Source organism: Neovison vison, chromosome 8 (genome assembly GCF_020171115.1).
Source record: "Neovison vison isolate M4711 chromosome 8, ASM_NN_V1, whole genome shotgun sequence".
NCBI lineage: Eukaryota > Metazoa > Chordata > Mammalia > Carnivora > Mustelidae > Neogale > Neogale vison.
Genome location: NC_058098.1, coordinates 3,990,441 through 4,011,510, shown reverse-complemented (window position 1 = coordinate 4,011,510; position 21,070 = coordinate 3,990,441).

Below are 21,070 nucleotides of genomic sequence, written 5' to 3'. Positions count from 1 at the left end.
AGGAAAATCTCAAGAAAGAAAGATCGGCCAAGCTTAAATCAGGAGATATTCCTGGGCCAATCAAAGGTGACTGGGATGGAGGTTCCTCAAAAAGTTAAAAATAGAGCTACCCTATGACCCAGAATTTTCACTACTCGGTATTTATCCTAAGAATACAAACATAGTGATTCATAGGGGACCCTGCACCCCAATGTTTATAGCAGCAATGTCCACAATAGCCAAACTATGGAAAGAGCCCGGATGTCTACTGGTAGATGAATGAATAAAAAAGATGCAGTGTAGGGCGCCTGGGTAGCTTGGTTGGTTAAGCATCTGCCTTTGGCTCAGGTCGTGATCCTGGAGTCCTGGGATCAAGCCCCACGTCAACCTCCCTCCTCACCAGGGAACCTGCTTCTCTCTCTCCCTCTGACACTCTCCTTTCTTGTGCTCTCCTGCTCTCTCTCTGCGTCAAATGAATAAAATCTTTTTTAAAAAATAAGAATATGTAGTGTGTGTGTGTGTGAGAGAGAGAGAATGACTATGATGGAATACTATGCAGCCATCAAAAAGAATGAAATCTTACCATTTGCAATGATGTGGATGGAACTAGAGGGTATTATGCTGAGCAAAATAAGTCAGTCTGAGAAAGATAAATATCATAAGGAAAAATAAGATGAGAACTGAGAGGGAGGCATAAGAGACTCTCAAGTATAGGAAACAAACTGAGGGTTGCTGGAGGGAAGGGGTAGGGGTGGGATAACTGGAAGAATGGCCATGAGGGGGAAACAGGATGGAATGAGCACTGGGTGTTGCATGCAAGTGATAAAGCACTAAACTTTACCTCTGAAACTATAATGTACTATATGTTAATTAAATTGAATTTCAATAAAAAGTGGCTGGGAAGGTGGGTCTGTAAAATGACAGCTTCTATTTAAATCACAAAGCAGAAACAGATGCAGAAACTTTCCTAGAACACGTGGGAGGGGGCGGGGTAGGGGAGGTGGAGAGGAAGGGAGGGATGCTCTTTTGGGCAAAGCAATAGATGATTTCTAGATTTGTGTTGATGTAAAAAGTAAGGTCATATAGCCAGGATGCTTTTTTTTTTTTTTAGATTTTATTTATTTATTTGACAGACAGAGATCACAAGGAGGCAGAGAGGCAGGCAGAGAGAGAGGAAGGGAAGCAGGCTCCCCGCTGAGCAGAGAGCCTGACATGGGGCTCGGTCCCAGGCCCCTGAGATCATGACCTGAGCCGAAGGTAGAGGCTTAACACACTGAGCCACACAGGCGCCCTCCAGGATGCTTTTGATTGCAAGTAACAGAAACTCAGTGGAGGCTTTTTTGCTTTATTGGGGGGCGGGGGGTAACTTATTGGCTCCAGTAACTCAAGAGTCCTGTGGGACGTGGGCCAGGTGGATCGAGGTGCTCAGATAATGTCATCGGATCTCCGTCGTTCCTTCCATGTCTCCCCGCAGCTCTCCCCAGCGTGCACAGGGCAGCCTCCAATAACCAAACACGCATCGGACCTTAACAACAGCAGCTTAAGGAAAGTGGTTCTTTCCTCCATCCTTAAGGTAGAAAAAAGATGTAGGGAAAAATTCTGATTGGCTCGACCTATATCACGTGCCCTTCCCTGGACCAATCGCTGTGGCCAGAGAGACGGAGTCGTCTGACTTGCTCAGAGCTGGCTCAAGCAGGGGTAGGGGATGGGCTCACCCCACCTCCAGCCACGGTGAGAAGTTGCTCCACTGGGGTGAGAGAGAGAAAATACAACGACAGGTAGAACCCAGAAATGCCAGATTTCTACCTCGTTCCTGATGTCAAGATGTATTCTGTAGGAACTAGCACTTAAGGGGGAAAAAAGAAACTATTCAAGAGATGGCAAAGAGTACCGGTGACTGAAAGCACTGGAGCCTTGGCAAATGCGTTTCCAACCGTGACACTAAAATTAAACGTCATAAATAAAAACACCGAAGCATACTGAGCTTCCACAGCACAAAAACAAAACAAACCAACCAGAATCTCTACAAGCAAGATCAGAAGACTAATGACACATGACGGGGGGCACTTTGTAACCTGCACATCAGACCAAGCATTTGGTACTTCGCTTATGCCAAAGAGCTCTTAGAGATTAACACAGGCAGGCCACCTCGAAGGAAGTCTGAAAAAAAAAAAAAAAGACACGAGCAATTCTGAGAAAGTAGGACAATGGACGTGCGCCACATGGATGAAAAACGCGAATAATAAACATTTTAAAAGACTGTGAATTCCCAGTAGAGAAATCAGCATGGTCAGACGTCATGATCGTTTGGAGTGTCAGTTGGTCTGACCTTTTGAGAAGAAAGTTTGGTTTAACGTATCAAAGAGAGAGAGTTATTGGCTCATTCAGCAAATATTACCGGAGGGCTCAGTGCACGCTGGACATTACTCCCAGCGATGGAGTAAACGTGTGAACGAGCAGACACAGTCCCCACTTGGAGTCTCCATCCTATGGGGAAAGGTGAACGTTAAAATCCAGTGGACAAGAGGGGCACCTGGGTGGCTCAGTGGGTTAAGCCTCTGCCTTTGGCTCAGGTCATGATCCCAGGGTCCTGGGATGGAGCCCTGCATCAGGATCTCGCTCATTCGGGAGCCCGCTTCCCCCTCTCTCTCTGCCTGCCTCTCTGCCTGCTTGTGATCTGTCAAATAAATAAATAAAACCTTAAAAAAAAAACCCACAAACCTAACACTAAATTAAAACAATCAAAACAAAAACCCAAAAAACAAACAAAGTTGCATCTGGGAATCAATGAAACAGGATAGTTAGGATGTAAGTCTGGCCTCTTGTGGCGGGCTGGAGGGACAGGAGCCCAGCAGGGTAGAGCTTCGTCTCTGCCCCATGCAGGAGCCAGAGCGGGTGTCCCAGGGCCCAGGCTGCTTCTGGGCTGGTGGCTCTCATCCACAGGGGCCCCCAAGGCCCATCACCATGGCAGCCGCCAAGCATGGGGGCGGGGCAAAGAGAAAGGAGTTGCTGCGCTCCTTCTGTGAAGACACCACCCTGAGTTCCCACAGGTCCTTTCCCCTCGCCTCCCAGCAGCTGCCACTTTGTCGAACGGTGCTCGTCGCTGAGAGACTGGGGACAGTGGCCTTTGCCTGGGCAGCCTGATGGCCAGCTAGAAGCCGGGGCTCCTGAGAAGAAGGAATAGATGGATGCTGGCATGGAGGGGCTGGTGTCTGCCCCAGGAGTCACATGCACGTGGGTGGTAACGGACACTGAGGGCATGGCAGGGACAGGTGACCGAGAAGAAGGCCCAGGCCATGCACGGAGGTCCTTCCCCATGGGGCGCTTTCAGAGAGACAACAATACAGAAAGGCGCTGACACAGAAAGGCTACAAGGACAGGGGAACCGAGGCTATCTGTGCCCGGGAAGCCACGGGAAGCTAACGTTTCAGGCAGAGGGAGAGGCTGCTCCGTCCAGTGCTGCTGGGGGGTCAAGAGAGTTGATCTTTTCAACAGAATCACTGGACGGAGGGTGGTGGAAAGCAAGGACACCGGCTTTGCCAATCTCAGTACTCGCTGAAGTTGGGTGATGCCGGGCGGCTCTGTATGCTGCTCTACTTTTAAAGATGGTTGAACGTTTCCATACCTCACAATAAAACAATCTAGTTGATTTATCAACGTGGAAATCACGTTCCCATGGCGCTCCCATGAGCAGCTGCACAGCTGAAGCCAGCCAGGAGGGAAAAGAGATTCGTGGGGGCCGAGGGCATGGAGCGTGTGGTGGCCTGCGTTTCCACAAATGCCACAGCAACACCTTCCATTCCACATGCTCTTCCAGAACCTTCTTTTCCTCCTCAGGAGGGGGAGCCCATCCCCAAGCCCCTGAACTTGGGTGCGCCTGTGACTTCTCTGATCAACGGAGAACAGAGGCTGCAGTGCTGTGGGGTTGTTGAGTCTGGGCCGTGAAAGGACACAGTTTCTCGGGTTCTCTCTCTTGAGTTATGGTCAAATACACGTAACATGAAACTTGTCGTTTTGACCACTTTCCACGGTGCCTTTCGGTAGTATTAAGGACATTCACACTCATGCAACCCATGTCCAGAGCTCTCGTCAACCCGCGAAACCAAAGCTGTGACCCCAGGAAACACGGACTCCCCTTTCCGCCCTCTCTCTCCAGCCCTGGGCACCCCCGTCTTTCTGACTTCAGGACTTGGACTCTGGTTCTTTTCAGGAGTACTTGCATCTTTGGACTCCAGAAGCCCAAAGTGGTCCATGAAGAGACCGTGTGGAGAGGCCTCCAAGGTCCCCAGCAGACAGCCAATGGTCCGCCGCCGTGTGAGTCAACGAGGCTTTGAGGAACGCCAGCCCAGGGGACGACCAGCGGGAACTCAGAGGCTACAGAGCAGAAATAAGTCATCCCCACTGTGTTCTGTCTGAATTTCTGAATTCCTGAGCCAAAGAAACCACTAGAATAGTAAATGTCCCTCGGGCTGGGGGAGTCATTCGTGTGCAGTCATAGTAACTGGGACAGGTGGTCTGTCCAGCAGAGGAGAAAACTGGGGTAGTGACCAAAGGAGATGAGGTCAAGGGAAGATGGTTTCTGTTTCACTGGGTTAATGCTTAAGATGCAGCTGAGTATGTTTCAGTGATGAAGGGGGAAATATTACTTAGAGAAGGAGACACTGAATCTGCTGATGAAGGAGGGTGGATCCTTCACATGAAGCTCCCCAGAGGCAAAGAGGAGAGGGCCACGGGCGCCAGTGGGACGCTAGCCCTGTGCACAGAGCGGGGAAGCTGGGGCAGAGTGGCCCGAGGCCGCCACGCGAGGGTCTCTCTGCAGTGGAAGGTGACTGGTTGGAGTGTGGGGAAGTCAGAGATTTGGTGAGAGAAATAGAAAGTCCAAAACATCTTTGCAGAGAGAGGGAGAATGCGTTGACCGGAAGGAAAAAGCAGGATATAAGGACAAACCATCCGGCTGATGTTGGTGATGAGGGATTTCTAGGAAACAGGTTAACCCGTTGGGTGCTTTTTTTTTCTCTGCAAGCCATAGGCACATAGGAACCGACACCCAGGGTTAGGACCGTATGCACTGAAAGGAAGATGGGGCAATGGAATTAGGGCGCCAGCAAGGGAATGCTTTCATGATGGACCTCGAAGGCGAAGGAGAAGGAGGGAAATCATCATGGGTTGCACAAGTCAGCACATCCACTTCTAGGAATTTATCTGAAAAAGAGCGTCGTGTGGGCTAGTTTCCTGGTCCACCATATCCAAGGAGCTCGGAAATCGCCGTTGCATCCTAACACCCAGGAGAAAGTTGAGCAGACTGACAACTCAAGAACTCTTCTTGGGTCTCGAAGAGGCAGGACATGGGGCCAAGTGCTGCCCTCAGGCTGGAGAGACAGGCAGGCAAATGCAGGGGACACGGGAGAACCACCACAGGGGGAACCGGCTTGGGGAGGAAATTCTGACCTGAGCCTGACAACGCCCCCCAGGTAAAAACCAGAGATCCCCCCAGTATGGTGAGATTTAATGGCAGGAGCTTAGCAGTTTCCCATAATAAATATCTGAGAAAAATCTCCTCGTTTCTAAACACCCCAGGTCAACCTGTTCTGGACAAGGCCTGCCCTAGAGAAAAGTAGATCCCCAGAGTCAACCGACCTGGGGAAGGCAAATACCCCAAGGTAGCCCATTATAGCCATTCTGTCCCCTGCCATTGGAGAAACAACCAGAAGGTCCCAGTCCAGAGATGTAAGCTCACTGAAAGACCAAAGGCAATGATGGGCCGCAGAACGTTCCCCCACCGACTCTAACCCTCACCACCATATTACCAAAGGCTGATTTACAGCACTCTCTGCACCCAGGACATCATGTGTGGCTCTCGAGAGAAAAAAGACAACCAAACCTACCACACCATTGGAAGAGACAGAGCATCAGAATCTGACACAGCAGGGATGTAGCAACTATCAACTATTTATAATTGAAAATTTTATGAAAATATGCAGGTATACCTGGTTTTCTTACACTTTTCAGATACTGCAGTTTTTTTCGTTTCCCCATGCATTGAAATTTTATGGCCATCCTTCATTGAGCAAGCACCATTGTCAGCACCATTTTTCCAACAACATTTGCTCTCTTTAGGTCTCTGTGTTCCTTGTTGGTAACTCTTGCAATATTCTGAGCTTTTTCAGTATTATTATATTTGCTAGGATTATCTATGATCACAACTTGCTGAAAGATCATAGTATGGTCAGCATTTTTAGCATGAAGTAGTTAAATTAAGGTCCACGAATTGCTTTTTTCTCCAACATAATGCTAGTGCACACTGAATAGAATACAATGTAGTATAAATATCTTTTATATGTGCTGGGAAGCCAAAGAATTCATTTCATTTGTGTTATTGCAATATTTGCTTTATTGTGGGGGTCTGGACCCTGACCCATGATGCCTCCGACTCACGTCCGTTCTATGGGCGCTACCAGATCAACAGGTGCACAGTGTGACAGAGAGATGGAAACCCTAAGAAAGGGCCAAAAGAAATGCTAGGGCTCAAGCAACAAAGAATGACTTTGATGGGCTTCCTAACTGACTGGGCCTGACTGAGGACAGAGGCTCTGTGCTCGAGGACATCTCAACAGAATCCTCAAAAATGGAAAAACAAAGAGAACTAGAAGTGTGACCTATGTGAGATGGGAATTCCAGATGGAGAAGAGGGGAAGAATCAGAAAAAACACTTGAAGCAATAATGACTGAGAAGTCTGCCAGATTAATGTCAGACAGAAAACCACACATTCGGGAAGCGTTGAGAACATGGAGAAGGATAAATACTAAGCAAACAAAACAAAACTACACTTAGGCATTTCGTTTCAAACTACAGAAAATCAAAGATGAAAAGAAAAATTGCCTTAAAGGAGCTAGAGGTGGGGAAAACCCACCTCACCTATAGAGGATAAAGATGAGAATTATATTTGACTTCTCCTCAGAAACCAAGCAAGCAAGAAGACACTAAAATGAAAATTTACAAATTGTTGAGAGGAAAAAATCCCTGCCAATCTACAATTTTCTACCTTGTGAAGGAGAAATAAAGATCTTCTCAGGCAAATATTGAGGGAATTTGTTGCTCGTAGATCTGCCTTGAAGAAATGTTAAAAGTTCTTTAGGGAGAGGAAATATAATGTAGTCAAAAACCAGATCTACTTGAGGGAAGGTAAAGCATCAGAGTAGGAGTAGTGAAGATGAAATAAAAAATTTTATTTTTTTTAACTTTATATTCTTTTTTAAAAAAAGATTTTATTTATTTATTTGACAGAGAGAAAGACAGCGAGAGAGGGAACACAAGCAGGGGGAGTGGGAGAGGGAGAGGCAGGCTCCCCGCTGAGCAGAGAGCTGCTGTGGGGCTCCATCCCAGGACCCCGGGATCATGACTCGAGCCGAAGGCAGATGTTTAACAACTGAGCCACTCGGGCGCCCCATTAACTTTATACTTTTTTTTTTTTTAGATTTTATTTGTTTATTTGACAGACAGAGATCACAAGTAGGCAGAGAGGCAGGCAGAGAGAGAGGAGGAAGCAGGCTCCCTGCTGAGCAGAGAGCCCGATGCGGGGCTCGATCCCAGGACGCTGGGATCATGACCTGAGCTGAAGGCAGAGGCTTTAACCCACTGAGACACCCAGGCGCCCCTAACTTTATACTTTTAATAGATCTCACCAGTAATACTTTGTTCCAAATAGTAACAGCAACAATGTATTCAATTCTGTATGGTAATGTACACACACGTACTTATGCAGGGTTATGTATGAGTGAGATGAATGGCATCAGAAATACGAGAATGGGAGGAAAGAATAAGGAATTTTTTCCTATTAGACACGGTATCATAGCATAGCGTTATTTGAAAGTAGATTTGGATTAGTTGTAATTGCCCGGTGCAAACTCTAGGTCAAATATTAAAAATAGCATAGGAATCCAATGATGGATAAAAAGAATTAGACACAATGACCCCAGGGGATTTATCCCAGGAGTGCAAGAGAGGTTGGCTCATCATTCGAAAATCAATTACTGTGTTGCATCACATCAATAGGCTAAAAAAGAAAAATCACATGATTATATTAACAGATGCAGAAGAGGCATTTGTCAAAATCCAATACCTATTCATGATAAACACTCTTAGTAAGAATTTCCTCAACTCTATAAAGAATATCAGCAACACTCCCTTCCCACAGCTGACCTTATACTGAACGGCAAGAAACTCAAAGCTTTTCCAGTAAGATTGAGTCCAAGGGAGAGATGGTCCCTCTCACCACTGCTTTTCAACACTGTACTGGAATTTCCAGTTAATGCAGTAAGATGAGAAAAGGAAATAAAATGTATATAGATTGGGAAGGAAGACATAAAATTGTCTTTGTTTGCAGATGATATGATCATGCCTGTAGGAAATCCAAAAGAATGGACGGGGTTGGGGAGAACCTCTGAGAGGTAATAAGTAATCATAGCAAGTTTGTAGCATACAATTATTATTTTATTTTAAGATTTTATTTATTTGACAAAGGGGGAGAGAAAGAGCACAAGCAGGGGGAGCAGAAGGCAGAGGGAGAGGGAGAAGTAGATTTCTGAGCTCAGCAGGGAGCCTGATGTGTGGCTGGATCCCAGGACCCTGGGATCATGACCTGAGCTGAAGGCAGATGTTTGATCAACTGAGCCACCCAGGTGTCCCTGCAGGATACAATTTTAAAATACAAAAGTAAATTGCTTTTCCTGTATACCAGCAATGAATAAGTGGAACATCACACACACACACACACACACACACATGCAAACAATACCATTTACATTAGTATTCCACAATAAAATACTTAGGTATAAATTTAACAAAATATGTCCAAGGTCTGTATGAGGAGAAGTACAGAACTCTTGACGGTCAGAATCAAAGAACGACATAAATGGAGAGATCTCCATGTTCATGAATAGAAAGACTCAATATTGTCAGATGGTCCGTTTCTCCCCACTTAGTCTCGATTCGTTGCGGTCCAAATCAGAACCTCAGCAATTACTTCACGGGTATCAACAAACGAATTCCGAAATTTATGTGGAGGAGCGAAAGACCCAGAAGAGCCAAGCCTGTATTAAAGGTGAAGACCAAAGTTGGAGGGCTGGTGTTGCATGACCTTGAGACTTGCTATGAAGCTACAGTAACCAAGACGGGGGAATAGTGGCAAACACAGAGACAAGGAGAAAGCTGAGAAGTAGACCCACATCAATATAGTAAAAAATAATCTTTGCCAGAAGAGCAAAGGCAAGACGAAGGAGTAAAGACAGTTTATTCAACCAATGATGCTAGAATGACCGGACATCCACATGTAGAAAAAAATGAATCTAGACACAGACATTACACCTCCACAAAAACGGACTCAAAATGGATCACAGATCTTAACGTAAAACAAGAAACTGTGAAACTGTAAAATGGGGATGCAGTTTTAGGTAAAAGACCAAAGACATGATCCATGAAAGAAAGAACTGATAAACTGCACTTGACTAAAATTAAAAGTGGCATTAGAATGAGAAGACAAGACAGGACAGGAGAAAATGTCTTCAAAAGACACATCTGGGGGCGCCTGAGTGGCTCAGTGGGTTAAAGCCTCCACTTTTGGCTCAGATCATGATCCCAGGGTCCTGGGATCGAGCCCCACATCATGCTCTCTGCTCAGTGGGGAGGCAAATCCCCCCCCAACCCGCCCGCCTGCCTCTCTGTCTACTTGTGAGCTCTCTCTGTCAAATAAATAAATAAAATCTTTAAAAAAAAAAAAAAAAGACGCATCTGGGGGCACCTGGGTGGCTCTGTCGGTTACACGTCTGCCTTTGGGTCATGATCTTGGGGTCCTGGGATTGAGTCCCTCATTGGGCTCCCGGCTCTGCGTGGAGACTCCTTCTCCCTCTGCCCCCCTCTCTCTCTGTCTCCCATGAATAAATAAGTAAAATCCTTAAAAAACACATCAAAACACCAGAAGAACACATCTGATAATGGGATGTTATCCAGAATATACCAAGAACCCTTAAAACTCAATAATAAGAAAAAAAATAATAAAAATTGGGCCTAAGACCTGAACGACACCTCAGCAGAGATGTGCAGACGGCAGATGAGCACACGGAGAGATGCTCCGCGTCGGCCGTGGTCAGGCAAGCGCACACCGGAAGGCAAGGCCCTGCAGTCCACAGCCAGACGGGAAAGCAAACTGGCGCAGCTTTCTGCAGCACGGTTGGCCTGTTTCCTCCAAAATGAAACCGACTCTTACTATACGATCCTCCCCCACCCCTTCACACTCCTTGGTATTTAACAAAGGAGGTGAAAACTTCTGTCCACCCCAAAATCTGTACACAAATCTTCATAGCAGCTTTACACATAGTGGACAAATGCTGGAAGCAACTGAGACGTTCTTCACCGGGTGAATATGTAAATAAACTGTGGTCCACCCAGACAATGAAATATTATTCGGTGCTAAAAAGAAATAAGCTATCAAGCTATAAAAAGACAAGGGAAACAGAAATGCTTATAACTAAGCCAAAAGGCTACATATTGTGTGACTCCAACTATATGGCATTCTGGACAAGGCAAAACTATGGAGACAGTTAAAAAAAAAAAAATCAGTGGTCGCCAGGCATCGCTGGGGGAGAGACCAGTAAGTGGAACGCAGGGGATTCTGAGGGCAGAGAAACTACTCTGATACCATAATTATGGATACACACCATTATACATTGTCCAATTCCTAGTCATCAGGGGTTGTGATATGGTCAAAAACTAATAATAACATTCCTTTCCCATGTATTAGCTGGAATGTTTCTTTGAAAAGAAACTTCCAGGCACCTGGGTGGCTCAGTTAAGTATCTGCCTTTGGCTCAGTTCATGATCCTGGGGTTCTGGGATAGAGGCTCACACTGGACTCCCCGCTTGGCAGGAAGCCTGCTTCTCCTCTGCCCCTCACCCTGCTTGGGCTCACTTTCTCTCTCTCTTGCTCCTTCTCTCTCTCTCTCATTATATTATATAGATGTCATATATATAATATATATGTTATACCCAATATATTGTATATAATATTATATATTATTATATATATGAATTATATATTATATTATACATTATATTATATATTATAAATAAATAAATTAAAAAAAAAAGACATCTTCTCTCATCTACTATTTGGTTACCCAAATATACAGTGTGCATAGGACAGGCAGGTAAATAGACACTAGTAAGTGTCTTGATTTCCTCGTGCTCAGAATAACTTGTTCACCCTCCAACATCTTCCCTCTGTGGCCGATTAGGTTTCTGTTTCTGTTCTTATTATCAACATTAATTCTAATCTATTTAGTATCATATTAACATCTTTTTCAAAGGAATTCAAGACCTTATTCTGAAGGAGGACTCAGGGTGATTACTGTTGACTCTCAAACAACACAGTCAAAAATCTGCCTATTTAATGTAAAAAAAAAAAAAATCTGCCTCTAACTTCTGACTCCCCCCAAAGCTTAACTACAAAGAGCCTGTTGCCTGGGAGCCTTACTAAGAACAGAGTCTACACGTATCCTGTATGTGACACGTATCCTGTATGTGATACGTATCCTGTATGTGATACGTATCCTGTATGTGACACGTATCCTGTATGTGATACGTATCCTGTATGTGACACGTATTCTGTATGTGATACGTATCATATAATAGCCTCATAAGAAAGTCAGGTTGAGAAAAGAAAATGTTATTAAGAAATTATAACAACAGGAAAAGACATTTATTGCATTTACTGGGAAAAAAAAAAAAAACACGGATAAGTGGACCTGCACGGTGCAAAGCCTTGCTGTTCTAGGGTTGACTGGATTTCCAAATGTCAGATGGACAAGCCCAGGGAAAGGAGAGCAGAGGCCGCGCGCACGCATGTAGAAGGCACAGCAAGTAGCTTTCAGGCCCACCAAGCAAATCCTCCTCCCCCTCCCCTCCTCTTCTACTGTCTCCGCTAGTTTTAAGCATGCTGTTTGGGGGTATTAAATACTCCCAAATGCGGTACAACCCTCACCGCCATCTGTTCCCATAATTCTTATCTTCGGAAACCGAAGCTCTAAGGGTGCCTGGGGGGTTCCATCAATTAAACAACGGACTCTTGATCTCAGCTCAGGTCCTGATCTCAGGGTCTTGATCTCAGGGTCATGATGAGTTCAAGCCCCGTGTTGGGCTCCACATGGGCATGGAGCTCACGTAAGAAACAAAACAAGGGACCCCTGGGTGGCTCAGCCAGTTAGGCATCTGCCTTCCGCTCAGGGTCCTGGGATGGGACCGTGGGGCAGTCCTTGGGGTCCTGGGATGGAACCTCATGTCAAGGTCCCTGTTTAGAAGGGAGTCTCCATGACCCTCTGCCTCTCCCCTCTGCTCATGCTCTCTTCTCTCTCAAATAAACTCTTTTTAAAAAACTCTATACTCTTTAAACCATAACTCTCCATTTACCTTTCTCCCTAGCTCCTGGCACCCACTTTTCTACTGTCCAACTCTGACTTTTGTCTACACTGACTCATACAGTATTTGTCTTTTTGCAACTAGCTTAGTTCACTTAACATAATACCCTTCAGGCTTATCCATGCTGTAGCCTGTGTCAGAATTTCCTTTTTCATGCTAATATTCCGTTGTATGTACATATCATTCCCATTGAGGGACACTTGGGTTGCCTCCACGTTTTAGCTGCTATGAATACTTTAGGTACAAATGGGGTGTAGAAATATCTTTCAGGATCCTGCTTTCAATTCTATGGACATGTATCCAGAAACGGAATTATAGATCATTTAGTAGTTTTATTTTTAATTGTTTGAGGAACCACCATCCTGTTTTCCATGGTGGCTGGAGCAGTGTGCCTTCCCACCGATAGTGCATGAGCCTCCAAGTTCTCCGCACCTTTGCCAACACTAGTTCTTACTCTTTCTTTTCATCATTGCCATCCTGATGGGCGTAAGGTGCTATCTCATGGCAGTTTTAATTTGCTTCTCCTAATGATTAGTGACGCAGAGCACCCTTCATAGGCATATTGGCCATTTGTGTATCTTTTTTGGAGAAATGTCCAATAAGGTCTTTAATCCATTTTTAAAAAGGGGTTGTTTGATTTGTCAAGGATTTGATTTGTTAGGAGCTCTCTAAATGTTCTAGATATTCATCCCTTACTGATATTCAAATATTTTCTCCCATTCTGGAGGTTACCTTTTTACTCCACTGATATTGTCTTGATTAAAAAAATCATTAAATTTTCAGGGAATCTAATTTTTCCGTGTTTTTTTTTCTTTTGTTGCCTGTGTGTTTGGGGTCATATCCCAAAAAATCACTGCCAAATTTAATGTTGTGAAGTTCTTGCCCTGTTTTCTTCTAAGGTTTTTATAGTTTTAAGTGTTATAGGTAGAACTTTCATCCCCCTGGGGTTAATTTTTGTAGATAGTGTTCCGTAAGGATCTAACTTCATTCTTTTGCATGTGGCTACATAGTTTTCCTAGCACCATTTATTGAGAAGACTACACTTTCCCAACCAAATGGCCTTAGCCCCTCTTGTCAAACATCACTGGACCACACATGCAAGGGTTTATTCCATGCCTCTTTATTCTGTTCCATTGGTCTGTCTGTCTGTCCTTACATTGGTACGACAATATTTTGACTACTGGAGCTTTGTAGTGTGGCTTGAAATCAAGTCATTTAAGTCCTTCAGCTGTTCTTTGGTTCTTTTTCAGAATTGTTTTGGTTATTCAGGGTTCTTGGGATCCCATATGAATTTTAGGATGGGGCTTTCCTATTCTGTAAAACACAGGATTTTTAAATGTGATTTTGGTAGGGATTACACTGAATCTGTCAATGGCTTTGGGTAGTGTGGATAGCAATATTCTGTCTTCTGTGACAATGGGATTTGTTCCCGTACACGGGTGTCTCCTTCAATTCCTTTTCAGCAATGCTCTGTAATTTTCACTATGCATCTCTCACCTTCTTGATTACATTCTAAGTTTTTTTTATTACTTTTTATGCCATTATAAATAAAATTGCTTTTGTAATTTCCTTTGCAGTTGCCCATTGTCTTTGGATATAAATGTAGTTCACTTTCTTATGTTGACTTTGTGTCCTGCTACTTTGCTGAGTTTAATCAATAGTTCTAACACTCTAATAGTGTGTGTGTTTGTGTGTGTGTGTGTGTGTGTGTGTGAGAGAGAGATCTTCGGGGTTTTCTCTCTAGGAGATCACATCATCTGGCAACAGAGACAATTATACTTTTTCCTTTCCAATTTGGATGCCTTTTCTTTTTCTTGCCTGATTACTTTGGCTAGAATTTACCATACAGTGTTGACCAGAAGTTGGGAGGATGGCATCCATCCTTCCCTTCTTCCTGATCTTAGAGGAAATTTTATTTCTTACTTTTTTAAGATTTTATTTATTTATTTGTCAGAAAGAGAGAGCACAAGCAGGGGGAGCAGCAGGTGGAGGGAAAAGCAGACTCCCCGCTGAGCAGGGAGCCTGATGAAGGACTCACTCCCAGGACCCTGGGATCATGACCTGAGCCAAAGGCAGACACTTAACCAACTGCATCCCCCAGGCCTGCTTAAGAGGAAATTTTTCAGTTTTTCATCATTGACTATGCTGTTCCCTGAGGTCTTCACAGATGGCTTTTAGGGGAGATAGTTTCCTTCCTAGTGTGTTGAGTGTTTTTGTCATGAAAGGCTGTTGAATTTTCCAATGCTTTTTCTGCATCAGCTGCAATAATCATGTGGGGTTTCCCTCCCTTCGTTCTGTTGCTGTGGTGCGTTACATCAGTGTGTAGCTTCATTTGACTGTAGCATCTTTACCGGGCTTTGGTATCAGAGTCATGGTAGACTCAGAATCAATCACTCCTCACAGTCCCAGGGCAGCTCTTTCTGCCCACAGGTCCTGTCCCTGTGCTTTAATAAAAAACACCTTTTGGGGGCGCCTGGACGTCTCCATCGGTTGAAAGTCCAACTCTTGATTTTGGCTCAGGTCATGATCTCAGGGTCCCGGTTTCAGGCCCCGCGTCCGGCTCTGTACTCAGCGGGGCGTCTGCTTCTCTGCCTCTCGCCCTGCTTGAGCTCTTTCTCTCCCTCGCTCTAAAATAAACCTTCTAAAAAATAAAAGATAAAAAACACCGTCAGGTGCGGAAGAAATGAATGAAAGAAAATGAGTTAGGAAGTGTTTTCTCCTCTTCAATCCTTTGGAAATACCTGAAAAGGACTGGTATTGGTTCTCCGTTTAATATCTGGTAGAATCCAGTGACGAAGCCACTGGGTCCAGGACTTTTCTTTCTGGGGAGATTAGTGATTCCCGACTCAGTCTCTTTACTGGTTGTGTCTATCCAGATCTTCTACCCCATGATTCTGTCTCGTTAGGTTTGACCTTTCTGGGAATGTGTCCACTTCATCTGGCTGGTCCAATTGGCCAGCGTCTGGTTTTTCACCGTCATCTCTTATAATCCGTTTATACCTGTAGAGCCGGTAGAAACGGCCCCATTTCATTTCCAATTTTAGTAATTTGAGTCTTCTCTCTTCTTATTCACATGGCTCAACGTTTGCCAGTTTGGGTGATTTTTCAAAGGATCAACTTCTGGTTTCGTTAGTTTTCTCTCCTGTTTTCCTCTTCTCTATTTTATCTCTGCCCTAAGCTTTTAATTTTTGTTTTTTAAAAAGAGCTTATTCATCGACGTTAGAGAGAGCACAAGCGGGGAGGAGAGGCAGAGGGAGAGGGAGAAGCAGACTCCCCACTGAGCAGGGAGCCTCACTCAGGGCTTGATCCCAGGACCTGAGCTACCCAGGCACACGCCCCTGCTCTCATCTTTATTTCCTTTCTGCCAAGCCTTGCGTTTAGTGTTCTCTCCTTTTTAGTTCCTCAAGTTGTAAATTTAGGTTGCTGATTTGAGATCTTTCTTGTTTTTTACTGTGTTTATAGCTATAAATTTCCTCATTAGCACTGCTTTCAACTGCAACCCCATACACTTGGGTCTGTTGTGTTTCTGTTTTCACTTATCTCTAAACATTTTAATTTCCTATAGGATTTCTTCTTTCATCCACTGGTGAAGAGTGTTGTTTAATTTGCACAAATCTGTGCATTTTCCAGTTTTCCTTCCATTACTGACTTCCAACTTCATCCCATTGTGGTTGGAGAAGGTATTTTGTATGATATCTATCTTTTTAAATCTTTTGAGCCTTTATTTGTGGCCTAATATATGGTCTATCATGGAAAATGTCCCACATACCTCTTACGTTCATCGGTCTAACTTGCAGGCTTTTTTTGGTGATGGGGAGGGGTTAAGGGAGAGAGAGAGAGAGACCCCCAAGTAGACCCCACATCCAGCGCAGAGTCAACACTGGGCTCGTTCTCATGACTCTGAGATCACAACCTGAGCCAAAATCAAGAGTCAGATGCTTAACAGACTGAGGCACCGAGATGCCCCCAACAGGGAAGCTTTGAAGAAAACACCGGATAGTAAATATTGCCGACTCTGCAAAAGAACGGGGAAACTCAGTAATGTAGGCATTTTGATAGCAAGAGAGGAAATAAACTTTGCAGATGTTTAATCAAGGAAGTTAAAAATATAATAATAAATATAATTTTTTTGTTATATAGGTCTACTCATGAGAAGAACAGAATACCCTTCACTAACCCTGCTGAGCCCAACACTTGGACTCGCATTCGTTGAACGGGCGGTCAAAGTGAGTGTCCGCTCGAATCAAAGCCGATCACAGAAGCTCTTGTCTCTTATTGCAATGAGATTTTGTGTGCTTCACCTTTGAAAATGCCTCTCTGCACAGACAGGCGCTGCCAAGACTGGTATTAGCCCACAAGCTTGTGATCTTAATTGAGCAAATTCATCACGTATGAGGTGATTACAGAATTCTACCAGGTTCTTCTCTTGGTATTTGTCTTTTAGCATGTCATTCCGTAACAGATTAATCACTTCCAGTTGGCAACTGTGTGGAAACTTCTCTGTTGCACAGTTAAGTGGATTTTGAAATATTAAATTTCCTCGGAGCTCGCATCAAGTTCTAAGAAACAGTGCTTGAAGTGTAGCGCGAGCTCAAAGCATTAAGGCACCGCAGGTCTGTACGGGAATGGGCTCTTCCTTCTTATTTCAACTTTTGACAGCATGGGAAGCATCCAGAGCTGCTTGACATTCCCTGAGACTCCTACGGTAGAAGCCAAGTGGAAAAGGCTTTCCCACAATAGAAGTTTTGCATAGAAGCACCGCATTGCCTGCTAACATTCATCTGAACTCATTAAATAACATTTTTAAGTCCACAGCAAAATGCAATTTCCAAAGTCACTCAATGTATCATAGTAGAAGCTGAAGGAGGTTCTTTCAGCTCGGGAAAACTTCAGTCCTGGCCCTAAGCTCAAAACATCTCGAGAACATGTCCCCACAGATGCACAAGTTTCTGTGTGAGGCCAAGTCAGACTCTTCCTCCTGTATTTCTGACAGAACATCATTGGTCTACATTTGCTCCCTACAAGACCAAATGAACTTCACGATTGACGCTACGGGTTCAATAAAACATGACAGATTCCAAGATTTTCTTCCAAGTACCTGCAAACAAATACACCTGTACATGACCACAGGTCTTGACACCTTCCGGGTCCACAAGCCTTGCGCGTCTGTTCAGCTCAGCCAATTGCTACTCCGCGCAAGCCGTAACCCAGCCCGTAACCCGCCACCCGTAACCCAACTTCATAGTGTTGAATTTGTGTTTTTGCAAGTCTTTATCATCCCCCCCCACTTCAGGCTGGGTGTGGAGCCCAGTGTGGGGCTTGAACTCACAACCTTGCAGTCAAGACTTAAGCTGAGATCAAGAGCCGGACGCTTAACCAACTGAGCTATCCAGGCACCCTCTCTTTAACATCCTTACAGGTATTCTCACCGACTATTCATAGACGCTCATTCTTTGGTCACTTTCTAACTTGGCATCAACTCCTCGATTCAACAATGACCCAGTGGGAACCTCCACCTTGTTTCAAAGCCGCTGTCGCTCCCCGTGTCCTGATTCTCCCAGCAACTATTCTCCATGCAGGGCTCATTTTCTTAAACAAGATTGTTTGTTCTTTTTTCCCCCCTGGCCGCACTTTTCAGCTGTTGCAATCAAACACCATTTAATGAAGCCATCAGTGATAATCGGCTAACAAACGAGACGCTTTATAATTTATTTTGGTAGCGATCCTTTTATTTTTTATGTGCGGGAGGAAATTCTGCCATGACAAGACAAGGTTTTACATTTTTCCGGTTTTCCTGCCTATCTCTTTCCCGGGCATTGGGAAGACTTTGAGGAACGCTTGGCCGGACGATACATGTCGGACCCCGGGACGCAGCTGCGGGCCATCCCAACACACCCCCACCAAGGTCTGGGTCTGTAACTGGAGAGCAACACAGTCCACACTCCGTGACGCCTTACCAGCATGACATTCACGGTTCACCTTTGTCCCCTTGTCCTCTTGTCCTTCTTGTTTTAACATCAAAGATATGCATTGGTAATTTGGGGGGGTAGATGTCCGTAGGGGTGCGTGTGGCCGGCGCCACCGTGGAGCGTGCACTCTTGATCTTGGGGTTGTGAGTTTGAGCCCCAGGTTGTGCAGAGGGCTTACTGACAAAAATAAAGCAAGAAAACCTAAGGAATTCACAGGATGCAGGCCCAGAGAGCCGCTGGGTTATGGCTGTGTCACTGCACCGTGAATGTTCTGAGGGGCACGGGGTGGTGACAGCACCACACAGGGTCCCCGCCCCCCAGGGAAGCAGGAAAACACCCACAGGAACTATGTACAGAAACGAGCACGGCTGTGTTCCAATAAGATCTTATTTAGGGACACTGACATTTGAATTTCAAATAATTTTCATGTGCTACAAAAGAGGCTCCTTTCATTGTTTCCAACCATTTTCAAAATGTAAAAACAAATGAGCTCACACAAGCACATGAAAACAGGGGGCCGGTTATATTCTGGCCACAGGTCAGAGCTGTCAAGCCCTGCTCTAAGTCAAGAAATGTTTTAATACCTTTAAAGTTCAAATTAGGGACATTGGGGCGGCTTAGATAGTTAAGCATCTGCCTTTGGCTCAGGTCATGATCTCGGGGTCCCAGGATCAAGCCCCATGTCGGGCACCCTCTTTTTCCCTCTCCCTCTGCCCCTCCCCCTGCTTGTTCTTTCTCTCAAATAAGTAAATAAAATATTTAATAAAATAATTTTAAAAAAGAAACTTGAAATGAATGTAGTTAGTTGTCTTAGTAACACGTCCACATATCTGAAATGGAAGGACTCAGAGAAGGGAGCAGAGTATGAAATCTCCTTCCCATCCCAGCCACCTGCTCCTAACGCCCCGAACTCCCTGGAGCCCCTATTCCCACACACCACTAGTTTTTTTTTTTTTAAAGATTTTATTTATTTATTTGAGAGAGAGAGACAGTGAGAGAGAGCATGAGCGAGGAGAAGGTCAGAGAGCGAAGCAGACTCCCCATGGAGCTGGGAGCCTGATGTGGGACTCGATCCCGGGACTCCAGGATCACGCCCTGAGCCGAAGGCAGTCGTCCAACCAACTGCGCCACCCAGGCGTCCCCACACACCACTAGTTTTGCATATAATGTCTCAGAGCTATTCTGTAAAAATAATAAGCAATCACATGAAGTTAGACTCTTCTTTCCTCTTCATGTTTACATAACATACCCCACATCATACCCACTAATAAGACTATAATAAAAAATGGGCAAGGATATGGAGGACCCAGGACCGGCACACATCGCTCACGGGGAAGTAAATGGGGCGGCCACTTAAGAAACAGTCTGGCAGTTTCTCGAAAAGTTAAACGTAGAGTTACTACACGACCCAGCAATTCTACCTCTAGCATATACCCGAGAGAAATGAAAACGTGTTCATAGAAAGGTTTGTACACAACTGTTCACAGCCGCACTACGCCTCATAGACAAACAGTGGAAACCAAGCCAACGTTCATCCACAAATGTGTTCCATCCACACAACGGAATAGTACTTAGCCAGCAAAAGGAACGCAGGACCGATCTGGGCCACAACAAGGCTGAACCTTGAACACATTTTCACAGTGAAGGCGAAGTGAAAAAAAAAAATCAGTCACATAAGACAACATATTGTGTGACAGCATTTAGATGAAGGGCCCAGAACAGGTAAATCCACAGGGACAGAAAGTAAATTATCCACTGTTGGGGGCCAGTGGAAGGGAATGGGGAGTGACCGCTAAAGGGACACGGCTGCTTTTGGACATGATGAAAATGCTCCGAAACCAAACTGTGGGGATGATGGTTCAATGTTGTGATTGTACTAAAACCCGCAGAATTGTATGCTTTAAAAGGGTAAATTATAGGGTGTGAGAACTAAGGTCTCCAAAAGAAAAGGTACCAAACTGGACATACACCTCACCTTTCCCCCTTAACTTTATCCAGGAGCCAATCTAAGGGCGAGGAGGAAGTGCAGAAACACTGAAATCAGGCGTTGCTTTTGTCTGTGCGGCTCACTGAGAACCATCCTTCCAGCTGGTTAAATCCCAAAGCGCTTTCCTCCAGGAAGGGCATAAAACCGGAGTGCCTTTCTACAGCTGTGTTCAAAGACTCTAGAATAGGATATCAGCAGGCCCAAACCCCTAAAAACCAAGCCCATCTGAGACCGCTCCTTCCACTGGCTGACTCCTTCGTACTTTTTTTTTTTTTTTAAGATTTTATTTATTTATTTGACAGAGAGAAATCACAAGTAGACAGAGAGGCAGGCAGAGAGAGAGAGGGGGAAGCAGGCTCCCTGATGAGCAGAGAGCCCGATGCGGGACTCAATCCCAGGACTCTGAGATCATGACCTGAGCCGAAGGCAGCGGCTTAACCACCTGAGCCACCCAGGCGCCCCTCCTTCTACTCTTGCCTGAAAGTTGCAGGAATGGGGGAAAGAGAAGAGCGGAAGGGCTGGAAATGGAATAAAGAGACCCAGACACAGCCCGAGATTCCCCAGCCCTGCAGTGCCTCCCCTGCCTAAGGGAAGATCCTGCCCCTCCTGGGAAAGAGAATCCTTTCTCTCCTGCCCTCCTCCCTCCCAGGCTGGCTGGGCTGGGAA